General features: G+C 45.2%; 1 protein-coding gene across 6 annotated transcripts in view; it reads right to left on the reverse strand.

Annotated features, from left to right (window-relative positions):
• Positions 1-14833, reverse strand: part of COL11A1 (collagen type XI alpha 1 chain) — a 782075-nt gene that overhangs the window by 500122 nt on the left and 267120 nt on the right. The gene's annotated exons all lie outside the window — the stretch shown is intronic.

Here is a 14833-nt window from a genome sequence, read left to right on the forward strand (position 1 = left end):
AGAATGTCCTAGATTTGCCAATGCTGCCATTGAAGTAAAAAAAACTGTCAACAGTCCTCTCTGACCTTGATCTATTCAGTTTTAAACTAGATATTCCTGATTCTTCATCTGGTCAAAAGGCATACTGTATTATTGTATTTTATTCTGCTTTCTCTTATTTCAATTTCTTTTTTTAAACAATGTTACATTCCAAATGTGCAGCTCCTGATTGGTTCGTTTAAAAGCTGCACACGGCTTGCATACAATTAGCAGTAAATTAGCATCAACTCAGAATTACCTGCATCTTATTAACCATGCCTCTCTGCTTCATGTGGGACACCAACTGGCTGCACTAGAGAATGGGGAATACCTTTCGCAGTAAGTATGGCAATACACAGTACTACGATTATTAAAGGGGCACTATGGCGAAAAATTGAAAAATTTACAATATGTGCAAACATAAACCAATAAAAAGTATGTTTTTTCACTGAGTAAAGTGAGCCATAAATTACTTTTCTTCTGACAGAAGCGACAGGTTTTGGACTGGTCCATCTCTTCATGGGGGATTCTCAGGGATTTATTTTCAAAAGCACTTAGTGAATGGCAGTTGCTCTGCCCAACTGCCAAAAAACTGTGTAGCGAGCAGGATAGCTGGCCAGCATCAGTGTTTAAATGCTTTTTAGGGAATATCTTTATAAAGAATAAAAAAGCCTTGCTGAGAATCTCCTATGAAGAGATGGACTAGTCCAAAACCTGTAGCTTCTGTCAGATTTCTACTACCTACTGTAAGTGACAGCAACATAGGAGAAAAGTAAGTTGTGGCTCATTTTACGCTGGAAAAAATGTACTTCTTATTTGTCTATGTTTGCACATATTTTAAATTTTACAATTTTTTGCCATAGTGCTCCTTTAAGGCATTCTGGCTGGATGAAACATGCTCACTACTTACCCTTTGGGTAAGTTAACCTTGTTTCTGACAGTGTTTTTTTGGAATCCTTTTGAAGTGATATTTCAACTGGAATGTTAAAATATGCATTTGGCTGAAGTTAAATTTGTGACTTTCTTGTTGAGCCTCTGAGGAAGCAAAAGGGGGGCAGTGAAACATGCATCAGGCAGTTTAAAATGATGCAGCATTGTATGACAGTATAGCTGTAATGATCTGCTCAGCTGTCTGCACAGGCAGATAGCTGTTTGACCATTCTTTAGGTCTGAGTGTTGCAGGTCTCTGGAAAAGAGACCTGTCTTCACTCTGTAAGTTTCAGAGTTGCTCTGCTGGTAAGGAATTTGCATCTACTTGTCATGCAAATTGCCTAGCTGCTTCATCTGATGGCTTGCAGTATAAATACCATTTCTTCCCAGAATTCCCTGCTGGTCATGATGATTTGTTCCTGCTAACTTGCCTGGAAGTCTCAGCCCTCTGCTCATAGTAGGCTATTATTGCTAGCTTAGAGTAGTTACATTTTGGGAGTGCTCCTAGCATTCCTTCTAGCGTAGTCAGGTTGTATTATCTGTTTGCCTTGTATTGTCTCTCTGTTGCGATTGTCTTGTCACCAGCAGCAGTTGACAGGAAATCGTTCTGTCTGTTTGGATCGCATTCGCTGTAGTGGCGGTGGTTCCTTCTGTATTCTGCCTTAGGGGTGCAAGCCAGAGCAACGGTTGCTACTGGTAGCCCCATCTGTCTGTCTGTCTGTCTGTCTGGATCGCATTCGCCCTAGCGGTAGTGGCGGTGGTTCTTTCTTTACACTGTCTGGGAATGTAGGCCAGAGCTGCAGTTGCTACTGGTTACTCCTTCTGTCTGTCTTGTCTGGAACGAACGCTTGTTGTAGGCTCGGTGAGCTTACCGTTTAGCAAGTGTTCGCGTTCTCTATTCGTTTTCGTGTTACATTGGTTAGTTAGGGTTGGCGTGCTTTGTCTCTGTTGCGCTTTTTGTGCGGAGACCGCGCCATTAGGGTGCTGTGTCGCTGTTGCGCTTTTCGCGCGGCGACCGCTCTTAGTGAGTGCGTTTGTTATTTTCCTTGGCGTTCTGTTCCTTGTTATTTGCTGTGTCTTTCTTGCTACACTCGTGCTCTGTCTTACTCGGTCTATTGGCAATCGCCACTCTTGCAATTGCGTTCCCACTTGGTTTCCGCTGTTGTGTGTTCACCGTCGCCGGGTGGCGACTAGATTGGTGGACACACATACATTCTGTCTCTGTACTCACTTTCTCTCTACAGGTGCATTGCACCCAAGCTGGGTTCTGTCATTTTTATACGCTTGTGGAGGATTTCCGCAGTGTCAGCGCGCATCTTGTGCGCTGACCACGGAAATAATTCCACAATCGTTACAATAGCTAATGTTTTATATTGATGTCAATTGTATTTACTATAAGAGATATGACAACTTAATTATTTTTATAGGATAGAAGGATACAGCAGAGACTCAGTTATGTGGTACCAATGGGCATTGGCTGATGCCAGAGAAGTGTGTTTTCTGGTTACTTAAGACTCAATGTTAAACATTGGCCTAGCTAATCTATTCCCTACACTATAAACATAAGTATATATAGTGTATATATACAGTATAGTTGTGTCAGAAGAGTAGGAGCAGAGTGGAGTGCCGCAGACTCATGGCCACTGTCCTGTAGATAGGGATGGCCAGGGAATAGTTCCCAGCAAATAACAACTGTTCCCCTGTTTGTGTTTACTGCAAATTTTTGTGTCAAAAAGCCAATGGTCGCCGACTTTAGCCGTTAATAGCAAAGCCCCCATGCATGCTAGAATCACCAAATTTGCAGGCTATGTTAAGGATAAGAGTGGGATTTGGGAACAAGGGGAAGAAAAATTCAAAACTTTTTTGAGACAATTGGTTTTAACCAGTTCAGGACCACAGGCTTACACCCCCCTAGTGACCAGGCTATTTTTTAAAATGTAGTGCTCTGCAGCTTAATAGCTTGCTGCAGAGCCATATCACTTTGCACGCAAGTGAATCTCCCCCCCCCCCTTTTCTGCCCACCAACCGACCTTTCTTTAGGTGGGCACTGATCGCTCTGATCGCTAGTGTAATGTTTATTTATTTATTTGTTGTTTTTTTTAAATATATTTCTTTATTTTTTATTTATTTTTATTACTCTCCCCCTCCCTCCCCCCACCAGCCAATCAGGGTGATCCTCTCTGATAGGCATCAGCCTATGAGAGGGGATCGCGATCGGAGCATCTCTAGGGGACAGCCGAGTCGCAGAGATCATAGCGCTGTACAATGTAAATAGACAGCGGTTTTGCTATCTAACAGTCTGCTAGTGGCGATCACGATCCCCTGTAAAACCCCGCCCCAGGACTTGATGCCTTTCGGGGTTAGGCGGTCCTGGGGCTGCCACCTTCTCTGAGCACCCGCTGTGACACACACCACTCGATGCTACCCCCGTGCAGCACTACCTATACTAAGTATAGCTGAAGTATTGCTGAAGACAAAGCCTATTTAAATGTCCCTCCCCATTTGTCCATTAACAGCAAATTTGGTGATTCTAGCATGTATGGGGGCTTTGATATTAACCAGTAAAATCAGCTGCCATTAAAATTTCATTAAAAATAACCATTTATTAATTAATTACCATTAATTCCCCTCTGCCATGCCACTGTCTGGATTTTTGACACTTTTTTTTATGGGTGCAGAGATGTCCTGAAGGTTTTAGTTCGCCTACCATTAAAATCAATGGAGCTCGCTACAAGCAATTGTTTTGCAAATGTGCACGGTAAAAATTGTGAGCGCATTTACAAACGTGAAATTGTGATGTTTGCCCATCCCTACCTGTAGATACAGCAGTTCCACAGACTGATTTACCATACTGTATTAAATAAGTACTGCCTTGTAAGTAAGTTCCTTAACGATTAACCACCTTACGACCACCTAAAGCCAATCGGCGGCCGCAAGGTTGCTCCCCCAAGACCACGTAATGCCGATTGCCATCAAGTTCTGGGTGAGTGGTTTGCAGGGGATCGCACGCCGATGCGCGCACATCCCCACTTGAGTGACGGAGCTCAGCTCCATCAACAGCGTCCCGGTGGTGATCGGCGCTATCAGACTATTAGACAGCACCCGCCAGCGCTGTGCCATCTACAGCAGCGATGCACTGGGGACAGCTGTGTCACTCGGCTGTCCCCTGGAGAGGTGGAGCGAGAGGAAGGGAGGGAGGGGGCAAAAATAGATTCATTTATTAAAAATAAAATAAATACATTTATAAAAAAAAGGTGTATGTCTCTGCAGCGAGTTCTTAAAGCTGCAGAGCACTGATTCGTAAAAAATAGCCTGGTCACTAGGAGGGAGTAAGCCTGTGGTCCTTAAGGGGTCAAACCCCATAACAGGACCCTAGGTGAGTGGAAGCAGTGTGGAGTGCACTGTGAAGAGCTGAGCAGTGTTAGTGAGATGTAGCCTAACTCAGATTCAGAAGCAGGGACCTCAGTTAGTTGTAGGCAGCTGCAGTTGGTGCGCTAATCACGGTAGCATACTCAGCAGACATGAAACAATGGAGCACTTTACTGGGCAGTGGAGGGGTGGAAGCAGGAGCATAACTACAAATCATGGGGCCCCCCAGCAAAACTTTGATTGGGCCCCCATTTATACAAAATACTCAGCCATTTATACAAAATACTCCCCCATTTATACTTAATTCTCCCCCATTTATACTAAATACTTCCCCATTTATACTAAATACTATATATACTAAATACTCCCCCATGTATACTTAATACTCCCCCATTTATACAAAACACTCCCCCATTTATACAAAATACTCCCCCATTTATACTAAATACAGTACTTCCCCATTTATACTAAATACTTAATACTCCCCCATACTTAATACTCCCCCATTTATACTAAATACTTCCCCATTTATACTAAATACTATAAATACTAAATACTCCCCCATTTATACAAAATACTCAGCCATTTATACTTAATTCTCCCCCATTTATACTTAATACTCCCCCATTTATCCTAAATACTCCCCTATTTATACTTAATAATCCCCCATGTATACTTAATACTCCCCCATTTATACTAAATACTCCCCCATTTATGCTAAATACTCCCCCATTTATACTAAATACTCCCCCATTTATACTAAATACTCCCCCATTTATACTAAATACACCCCCATTTACACTTAATAATCCTCCATTTATACTAAATACTCCCCCATTTATATTTAATACTCCCCCGTTTATACTTAATACTCCCCCATGTATACTAAATACTCCCCCATGTATACTTAATACTCCACCATTTGTACTAAATACTCCCCCATTTATACTAAATACACCCCCATTTATACTAAATACTCCTCTTATACTAAATACACCCCATTTACACTAAATACTCCCCCATTTATACTAAATACTCCCCATTTATACTAAATACTCCCCCATGTATACTAAATACTCCCCCATGTATACTTAATACTCCACCATTTGTACTAAATACTCCCCCATTTATACTAAATACACCCCCATTTATACTAAATACTCCTCTTATACTAAATACACCCCCATTTATACTAAATACTCCCCCATGTATACTAAATACTCCCCATTTATACTAAATACTCCCCATTTATACTAAATACTCCCCCATTTATACTAAATACACCCCCATTTATACTAAATACTCCTCTTATACTAAATACACCCCCATTTATACTAAATACTCCCCCATTTATACTAAATACTCCCCCATTTATACTAAATACTCCCCCATTTATACTAAATACTCCCCCATTTATACTAAATACTCCTCTTATACTAAATACACCCCCATTTATACTAAATACTCCCCCATTTATACTAAATACTCCCCCATTTATACTAAATACTCCCCCATTTATACTAAATACTCCCCCATTTATACTTAATTCTCCCCCATTTATACTTAATACTCCCCCATTTATACTTAATTCTCCCCCATTTATACTAAATACTTCCCCATTTATACTAAATACTCCCCCATGTATACTTAATACTCCCCCATGGTTGGGAGGGAGGGGTTGGGTTAGCTAGGGATGGGCTGGGAGAGGAGGCAGGGCCAGCAGCATAGGAAAGGCTAGTGGGAGGAGGTCAGTACCTCCGTAGCTGGCAGCCAGAGAAAATGTGTTTTTCTCTGCTGCCTGGGATCAGGGCCTAGTAAATTCAGGATGGCTGAGCAGGAAATGGCAGCGATGGCACAGCGGCTGCAGGAGGAAGCCGCACAGCGCAGGGAAGGCTGGTTGGAGGCCCTCATGGATTCGGCCACCCAGGACGCAGCTCCGGAAGTCGCGGGCGCCGGCCCAAGGCGCACAAGGAGATCCGTGGAGCGACTATCTCCGTCGCCCCCTGCGTCCCGCGGCAGACCTGGGAGCGGTGGAGCGGGTGACAGCATCGGAGGCCAAGCGGGGACATCAGAGGGGGTAAGTCCAGCTGGGGCCAGGTCAGGGATAAAAGGAAAAGGAGGGGGGAAAGGAGGACAGTGCAGCAACCGCAGCACTCAGAATGGTGGCAGCGTGTCGCAAAATGGCGGCCGCTCGGCTGGGACAGCCGGCTCTGGGATTGCTGGGGACGACCAGAGCAGTGCTGGGGGGAATGTAGGGGCAGCATCAGGAGCGGGTCAGAGCAGAGCAGTGCGCTCCTCTGTGCAGGCAGCAGCAGTCAGCAGCGTGGTTGGGGTGGATGGGCAGGGGAGAGTGCAGCCAGATCAGCCGAGGCTTGCTGGGATGGGAGATGGACAGCAGGGGTCAGGAGTAGGAGGGACCCAGGGGTTGTTGCTGTCAGGACAAGGGAGTTTGGGCTTAGGGCAGCAGGACCAGGGTGGTTGCCGGTGGAGGCCCCTTTATGTTAGTTCAGGGCCCGGGGGGGGGCTGGTGCTGCAGCCGATGGGGGCATGGCATGGGCAAGCGATGAAAGGTAGTGGGGTTTAGCAGTTGCGGCAGCTGGATTGCTGGGAGGGAGCGAGGCATGGCCGGTCAGCCCGCTTCAGGGGGTCTGGGCGGTGTTACGGCAGGGGTGTCGGGGACATCGGACAGTGCTTCTCTACGGCCTAGTCTTTTATGCTTCCTCACAGGATGGTGCGGCGGGCTCGATCGGCGGAAGGAGCAGCACGCCCTCACCTGCCCGAGCCCAGATCCCGGCCAGGACCGATGGGACATCTGACATGAGACGAGATGGTTCCGACACGGGTGGCAGGAACGATACGCCTATACGCTCTCCTGGAGGTGAGCGCGGGAGAACGAGGGTCTGATGGCGAGAAATCGGTAAAACCGCACCCGATTTCCGATCTGCCAAAAGGTCATGCTTATACATGCTATGAGGGGCCATTGGGGGCGCACGTAAAAAAGGAGGTTCGCAAGACCAGTTCTGGCAGGGGGGGGGGGGGAATTTGTTGGGCCTACAATGAATCGCAGTGCAGATTCATTGGGACTTGCGAGTTCAAACATGAATGTTCAGTGTGTGGGGGATTGCATCCGGCCTTTAAATGCTTCAAGCGAGGTAAAGGATTAGCTTTCACTAAGCGCACAGGGGACGGTTCTAATAAAAGGGAGGACTCCGGTGAAACTAAGGGCGATGGAACCATGGTTAGACTGCTATGAAGACAAAATGGCGGCAGAGCTGTTGAGAAAGGGTTTCGGTGAAGGTTTCCACATTCCTTCATCGGCGGAAGCAGGACAGTTACACACAAAAAATTTAAAGTCGGCTAGAATGCACGAGGGGGTGGTTAGAGAAAAAAAATCGATAAGAAAGTTGAGGAGAATAAGAGATCCCTTTGCAACACCACCAACTGTGCAGGGGTTGATTGTTTCTCCATTAGGGGTAGTCCCTAAGAGGGAGCTGGGCAAGTTTAGGCTAATCCACCACTGGTCGTACCAAAAAAGGGGTTCGGTTCGGTTAACGATGGCATCAACCGGGATCTCTCGTCTGTCCAATATGCAACATTTGATATGGCATTGGACATGGTGAGGGAAGCGGGGCCGGGGGCATAAACTGATGTGGAGGCGGCCTTTCGCCACTTGTCAGTGCACCCGAACAGTATGCATTTGTTGGGTTGTTTCTTTGATGGTAGTTTCTACGTGGATGCATGCTTACCGATGGGCTGTTTAATCTCTTGCTCCTACTTTGAACTTTTCAGCTCCTTCTTAGAGTGGGTGGTTAGGGAAAGGATGGGGATTTCGGCCATCACCCATTACCTGTATGATTTCTTTTGTGTTGGACCCAAGGGGTTGAGGATGTGCGAGCTAGCTCTGGGGGGATTGATGGGGGTGTTTAGTGAATTTGTGGTTCCGATTGCTCAGGACAAGACTGAGGGACCAGAGGTGATAATGAAGTTCCTGGGTATTGAAATCGACTCAATATTGCGCAGGTGTGCAGATTACCAGATGATAAGGTGCAGGACCTACTTAACTTGGTGGGGAAGGCTCTGGGGGCAATAAAGGTCACACTGAAACAGCTGCAATCCCTGCTGGGAAAACTGAACTTTTCATGCAGGGTGCTTCCAATGGGGAGGATTTTTTCGTGACGTTTATCCCTGGCGACGTGTGGGATTGTCGAGACCCACCATTTAAACGCCTTAACAAAGAGCATCAGGGAGATTTGGAGGTTTGGAGGGAATTTTTGATTCAATTTAATGGTCTGGTTTATTGGCTGGATCCCTGGAAGAACATGTAGAGTATCAAACTGTTTACGGATGCGTCGGGTTCGGTAGGTTTTGGGGCCTTCTTGGGGGTAGATGGTGTGCGGATCGGTGGCCTCCAGAGTGGCTTCAGACCAACATTGTTCGGAACTTGATCTTTCTAGAACTATTCCCTTTGTGGGTGGCAGTGGACTTATGGGGAGAGGCATTACGGAACAGGGCAGTGAGCTTCCGGTGGGATAATATGGCGGTGGTAGCGGCAATGAATTTCATATCTACCTCTTCTCCTCCGGTGACTCGGTTACTGCGACGTTTGTGCTGTCTTGCTTGAAGTACAACGTATACTTTAGGGCAGTGCATATTGCTGGAGTGAAGAACAACATAGCTGATGCATTGTCTCGTTCACAGTGGGACCAATTCCGGAGATTGGCACCTGGAGCACAATAGATGGGGGAACAATGCCCGGCGTATGTGTGGGACGTACTGTAGGGGAACTACATTAGTGGATTCAGAAAGCGCCAAGCACATGGACAGCATACAACAAGGTGTGGTCTGAATGGGAAGACTGGCAACAGCACTGGTCGTTGGGAGATGATGCAGAAGGTAGGAGGGATCTTTTTCTTTGGTTGGTCGGATTCTGGATGAAATCCTCAGTGTCGCCAGCTAGCATGGATCGTCGGGTGGCAGCTTTGGCTTTCTTGGCTAAGTTGCGGGGGTGGGAAAATTTCACTAAGGGGTTTATTGTGCGGCAAGCACTGAAAGGGTGGAGGAAGGAACATAAAGGACAGGATAAGCGGCGACCGTTGACGTTGGAAATTCTGAAGGGGATGTGTGAAGAGTTGCAAAATGTCTGTTTCTCTGCATTTGAGGTGCACCTTTTCCGATTGCCATTTGCATTGGCCTTTTTTGGGGCGTTGCGGTTGAGTGAAATAGTCAGTGTAAATCGGCACGGGAAAGGGGGCCTGTCGATGAGCGACGTGTTGGGGGCAGGACGGGGCTCTCATGGTGCGGATACGGCGGGCGGTCAAAAACAAATCAGGTGGGAAAAGGGGCGCAGCTAGCATTGTTCCCATTGCCGGATTGCTCAACATGCCCCCTGTCTCTTTGGAAAGCATACATGGCAATCAGGTCTGGGGAAATAAAAGGGAATCTTTTGATTCATGCGGATGGGTTGGCACTGTCTTGGTTCCAATTTGTGATGGTTATGCATAAGTGCTTGGGTAGGCTGGGTTTACGGGATAACGAATATGCAGCCCATTCCTTTTTCGAATTGGGGCAGCTACGGGGGCAGCTCGGCTGGGTTTGTCGACGAACACTCTGATGAAAATCGGGAGATGGCAGTCAAACAGATTTCGGCCGTATGTGCGCCTCGGCAGGATTGAGCAGGTTTGAGTCTTTCATTGAGATATGTTTAGGGTGTGTAAATAGTTAAGTTTAAAAGGGGGGAGGAGAAGGATAGTTACAAGAAGGAACTGACTGGGGAGTTAATATGGTTAGGAAGCTTATAAAGTTGGTGATTGTTTTGTCTTTTCAGGTATCGGCCGGTGCGTGGTGTGGATCATGGGCCACTCTTATGTGCGCCGGGCAGAAAAAAGGGCAGCGCTCAGGCGGAATGGCCTGCAACTGGGTCTGGATGTTAGCACAACCAGGTTTTTTGGTTTGGATCAGACAGGTAGACAGGAAACGTCTGGCACTATGGTTTATCAGTGCAGCAAATGGCAAAAAAGTGATGTGGCATACATTCAAAAAATGCAACATGTGCAGTCGGATAGGCATCAAAAAGTAACATCACAATGTGTAGAGCTGTACCTGGGTGTAAGGGAGGTGGCTGATGTGGGCGCCAGGAAGGTGCACGGTCCTTACGACCGTTTCGCAAGGTGGCTGCCAAGCTTCATCTGAGGTAAGCACACCTCAGATGAAGCTTGGCAGCCGCCTTGCGAAACGGTCGTAAGGACCGTGCACCTTCCTGGCGCCCACATCAGCTACCTTCCTTACACCCAGGTACAGCTCTACACATTGTGATGTTACTTTTTGATGCCTATCCAACTGCACATGTTGCATTTTTTGAATGTATGCCACATCACTTTTTTGCCATTTGCTGCACTAATAAACCATAGTGCCAGACGTTTCCTGTCTACCTGTCTGATTTGCATCTACTTTGCTTAAGTCTTGAGCACATGGTTTGCTGGGTTATTCACGTGATACACCTGGGTGGGAACAATATGGCTCAGCTGTCATTTAGGGCCTTGCTGCGAGTCATAAAGGCGGATTTGACAGCAATCCGCACATTGATCCCGAAAATCAGGTTCATCTGGTCAGAGATGGTTCCTCGGCGGGTTTGCACGAAAACACAGGGCGGTGAAAAGGGCCAGAATCAAGGTTAACAGGGCATGGAGAGGTTTTTGGTACAGTCTGGGGATTTGGTGGTAAAACATGTGGAATTCATCTGAATGACATGGGCATGGACTTATTCAATTTGAATATCAAGGATAAGCTGGTGGTCACTGCAGGCTTGCGGTGGCGGTCTTCTCTGCTAGTAATGGTGGCTAAATGGGGCTGAGGAGTCTGAATTATGTGGATGTGGATTTGGAGTTTTAAAAAGGCATGGTGGTCGGTACAAATTGATGGGGGATAACAAATGGTTGCAGGTGTATGGACGGTGAGTAACTTCCAATTCGCATGTTAGTCCAGGAAACTTCTGGCATGGTTTGGATGGCAGTTGTTCGGTTTCATGCAGGTTGTGAGTGGAAGTTATTCAAGATGGGGGGCTCTTCGGTCGCCACCAGCTAGTAGGGGGGATGAAGTTCTCAAGAATATCAGTGTACATTGTTGTGTTTTGTTATTATTGAATTTTTAATGTTATTTTACTCTTTTGTAATGTTGTGTATTTGCTGTGGCCGACATTAAAGAACAAGTGACACCCATACTAACCTAGAAATAAAAAACAAATATATAAGTAGATAAATACTACTTCTACTTACATAACAGATGTATTGTGCTATCCACGAATGATTCCTGTGAATTTTAAAAAGGAAAAGCAGAAAATCCTATTCTAGGCAGTGGCCATCTTGTCAAGCTAATGCTGACATCATATCCTCCCTGACTCTTGTTTTCCCCCCTCCCTTCTCTTGCTCATTGTGTATTCATTAGCTGCCCTCCTCCCAGACTCTTCAGACACTCCCACTGAGGTGTATACTAACAACTGCACTGTCTTTTTTTTATTTACACATCCAATCACTGAGTCACCTCAGCCTTGCTTGTAAATACAAGTAATCAGAGGGTGTTTTTGATAAGCAGCCAGGCAGGGAAATAAATGGAAGAGGAGAAATATATTATAGATAAAAAGAACTCCCAGCATTCAACTCTTTGGCACTCTTTGGCACTAGGGCCAGTGCTACTAAAGTATGTGATAACTACAAACCATAACAGCAAAAAAAGTTTTGCAAGTTTTGAATGCAGGATTAGCATCTTTATCACTTAATACACTCAGACCAGTTGCTGTTGAAATTTGATTTTTATGGTGACAATTCCGCTTTAAAGTATCACTCCAACGAAAAAAGGATTATGATCTTTTATTTGGGTTGTATGAGTGTAGGCTGTTTTGCAAATAGACACTGTCGTGTCCCTTACATTTCCTCTGGATTTGCATATGTAATATAATTTTACACCAAATGCTTCTTGTTTTTATATTCACATTTGAAGTGATTAATAAAAATACTTTTTTTTTATTTATTTACTAATTGGTGCATTAATAGGCTCTTTTCTATGTGGCACGATTTTCTGATACACACAGTTATGCTATTGATTGTCTATGACAGTGGCCCTCAAACTACGGCCCATGGGCCGAATACAGCCTACCAAGGCTTTTTCACTGGCCCCCTAAACACAAAATGTGTAACTTACAGATGTGGCCCACTGCACCTTTAAATGTTGGTGCCCTGCATATATAAAAGCAGTGTAGAAGCCAGGGAGCAGCCATTTGCTGGCTTCCAATCCTATTCTGCATCAGGTGATTCTGCTGTCCAACTAGACGGCAGGTTGTCACCTGGGTATGCTTCACTGTCTGGTGCAGAAAAGACGTTCTTTGGGCGCCGCATGACTGAATGGCTGCTGCTGGGAGTTCTCCTTTGGACATGATTGGGGGGAATCAATACTTAGATTCAATGTAATGTTTTTCAACATCATTTTATGTATGTTCCGGCCCCCCAGCAGTCTGAAGTATGTTGACCTTGCCGTTGACCAAAAAAGTTTGGGGACCCCAGGTCTATAATATTAGCTGGTGCTCTCTGGATATGCCCCTTTTTGCACATAATACATTTGATCACAATCTTCTCCGTAAATTTTGTTATGGTAGTGGTACATGTATTGTAGGAGAAACTAATCATCTCTAATCAAGATGTATGTCTCGTACACTGTATTGGAAGAACGTATGCAGACGTTCATGAATTCACAGGGTTTGAGGAGCAGTTAAGTCACAAATCATACTGTAAGAGTGCACATTTTTGTTGGTAAAAACTTTCTATCAATCCCCTTGCTAGCTCTCTTTGCAGTGCACTGTACAGCCCTGCAGAGAACTGACCTTTCTCCTGTGTGTGGGAGGTTTAGCTACGACACACCCTGTTTAGTTACTGGTGAATGTCTATTTGGTAGAAACTGAAAAAGCAAATGTGCTGGTAAAGGGCACAGGGGGTCTCACTGAAAAGAGGCTTTCATAGTGGGAGGTTAGCAGGGGGTAACTGACAAAGCTTCAATTCCCCGTGCAAGACATAGCCGAGACCAGAATAACATCCAGAAGAGTAAGCATGTGTGATTCATGTCTCCCATTAACATATGTACATCATAAAGACACAGTGTGTGATCCGAAAATATACCATTTCCTGTCTGTCTCTGTACTAGATAAATGCCTAGTCTATTCAATATACCATATTGTTATATCAGCTACTTTTATTTGCTCTTCACTTATATTGAGCTGCTATAAAAAACATAGTAATGAAGGGGGATACTTACTAAACTGCGGTAAATTGTAACAAATAAGCTGTAGAAAGGTTATGCATGGTATATCTAATGTGCAGTAATTACACACATAAGTAAAGCACAATTGGTGACTTACCTCAAGTCTTAGTTAGGTGTGTTTGCACCATTATGCATGATTTGCACATACATTGTACATGATATTATCATTCCATGGGCCTGATTCACAAAGCAGTGCTAACCCAGTTAGCACGCCTAAAAGACTTTAGGCGTGATAACCATTGCACCATGCTGGTGAAAAGCCAGTTTAGGAGTGATAAGTTTAGGCGTGATAAGTTTAGATAAGTTTAGATCGCGCGCAAAGTCCCGCATGCAAAGCAGCGCCATTAAACTCTATGCGAAGTGCACCAGACTGTGCTAGCGCAAAACTTTTGATCAGCTGTGCACTGCGGTGCTAACCCAGTTGGTGCTATACTTATCACGCCTAAACTTATCACGCCTAAACTTATCACACCTAAACTTATCACGCCTAAACTGAGTTTAGGCGTGATAAAGGGCTTTTCACCAGCGTGCTAACTGTTAGCACCGCTTTGTGAATCAAGCCCCATGGCCCTGATTCACAAAGCGGTGCTAACCCAGTTAGAGACTTTAGGCATGATAACCATTGCACCACGCTGGTGAAAAGCCAGTTTAGGGGCCTGATTCACAAAGCGGTGCTAACAGTTAGCACGCTGGTGAAAAGCCCTTTATCATGCCTAAACTCAGTTTAGGCATGATAAGTTTAGGTGTGACAAGTTTAGGTGTGATAAGTTTAGGCATGATAAGTTTAGGTGTGATAAGTTTAGGCATGATAAGTTTAAGCACCAACTGCGTTAGCACCGCAGTGCACAGCTGATCAAAAGTTTTGCGCTAGCAAAGTCTGGTGCACTTTGCATAGAGTTTAATGGTGCTGCTTTGCGTGCGGGACTTTGCACACTATCTACACTCATCTAAACTTAGCATGCCTAAACTTATCACACCTAAACTTATCACACCTAAACTTATCACGCCTAAACTGGCTTTTCACCAGCATGGTGCAATGGTTATCATGCCTAAAGTCTCTAACTGGGTTAGCACCGCTTTGTGAATCGAGCCCTAGGCGTGATAAGTTTAGGCGTGATAAGTTTAGGTGTGATAAGTTTAGATAAGTTTAGATCGCTTGCAAAGTCCCGCACGCAAAGCAGCGCCAATAAACTTTATGCGAAGTGCACCAGAC

Source organism: Hyperolius riggenbachi, chromosome 6, assembly GCF_040937935.1.
Source record: "Hyperolius riggenbachi isolate aHypRig1 chromosome 6, aHypRig1.pri, whole genome shotgun sequence".
NCBI classification, from domain to species: domain Eukaryota; kingdom Metazoa; phylum Chordata; class Amphibia; order Anura; family Hyperoliidae; genus Hyperolius; species Hyperolius riggenbachi.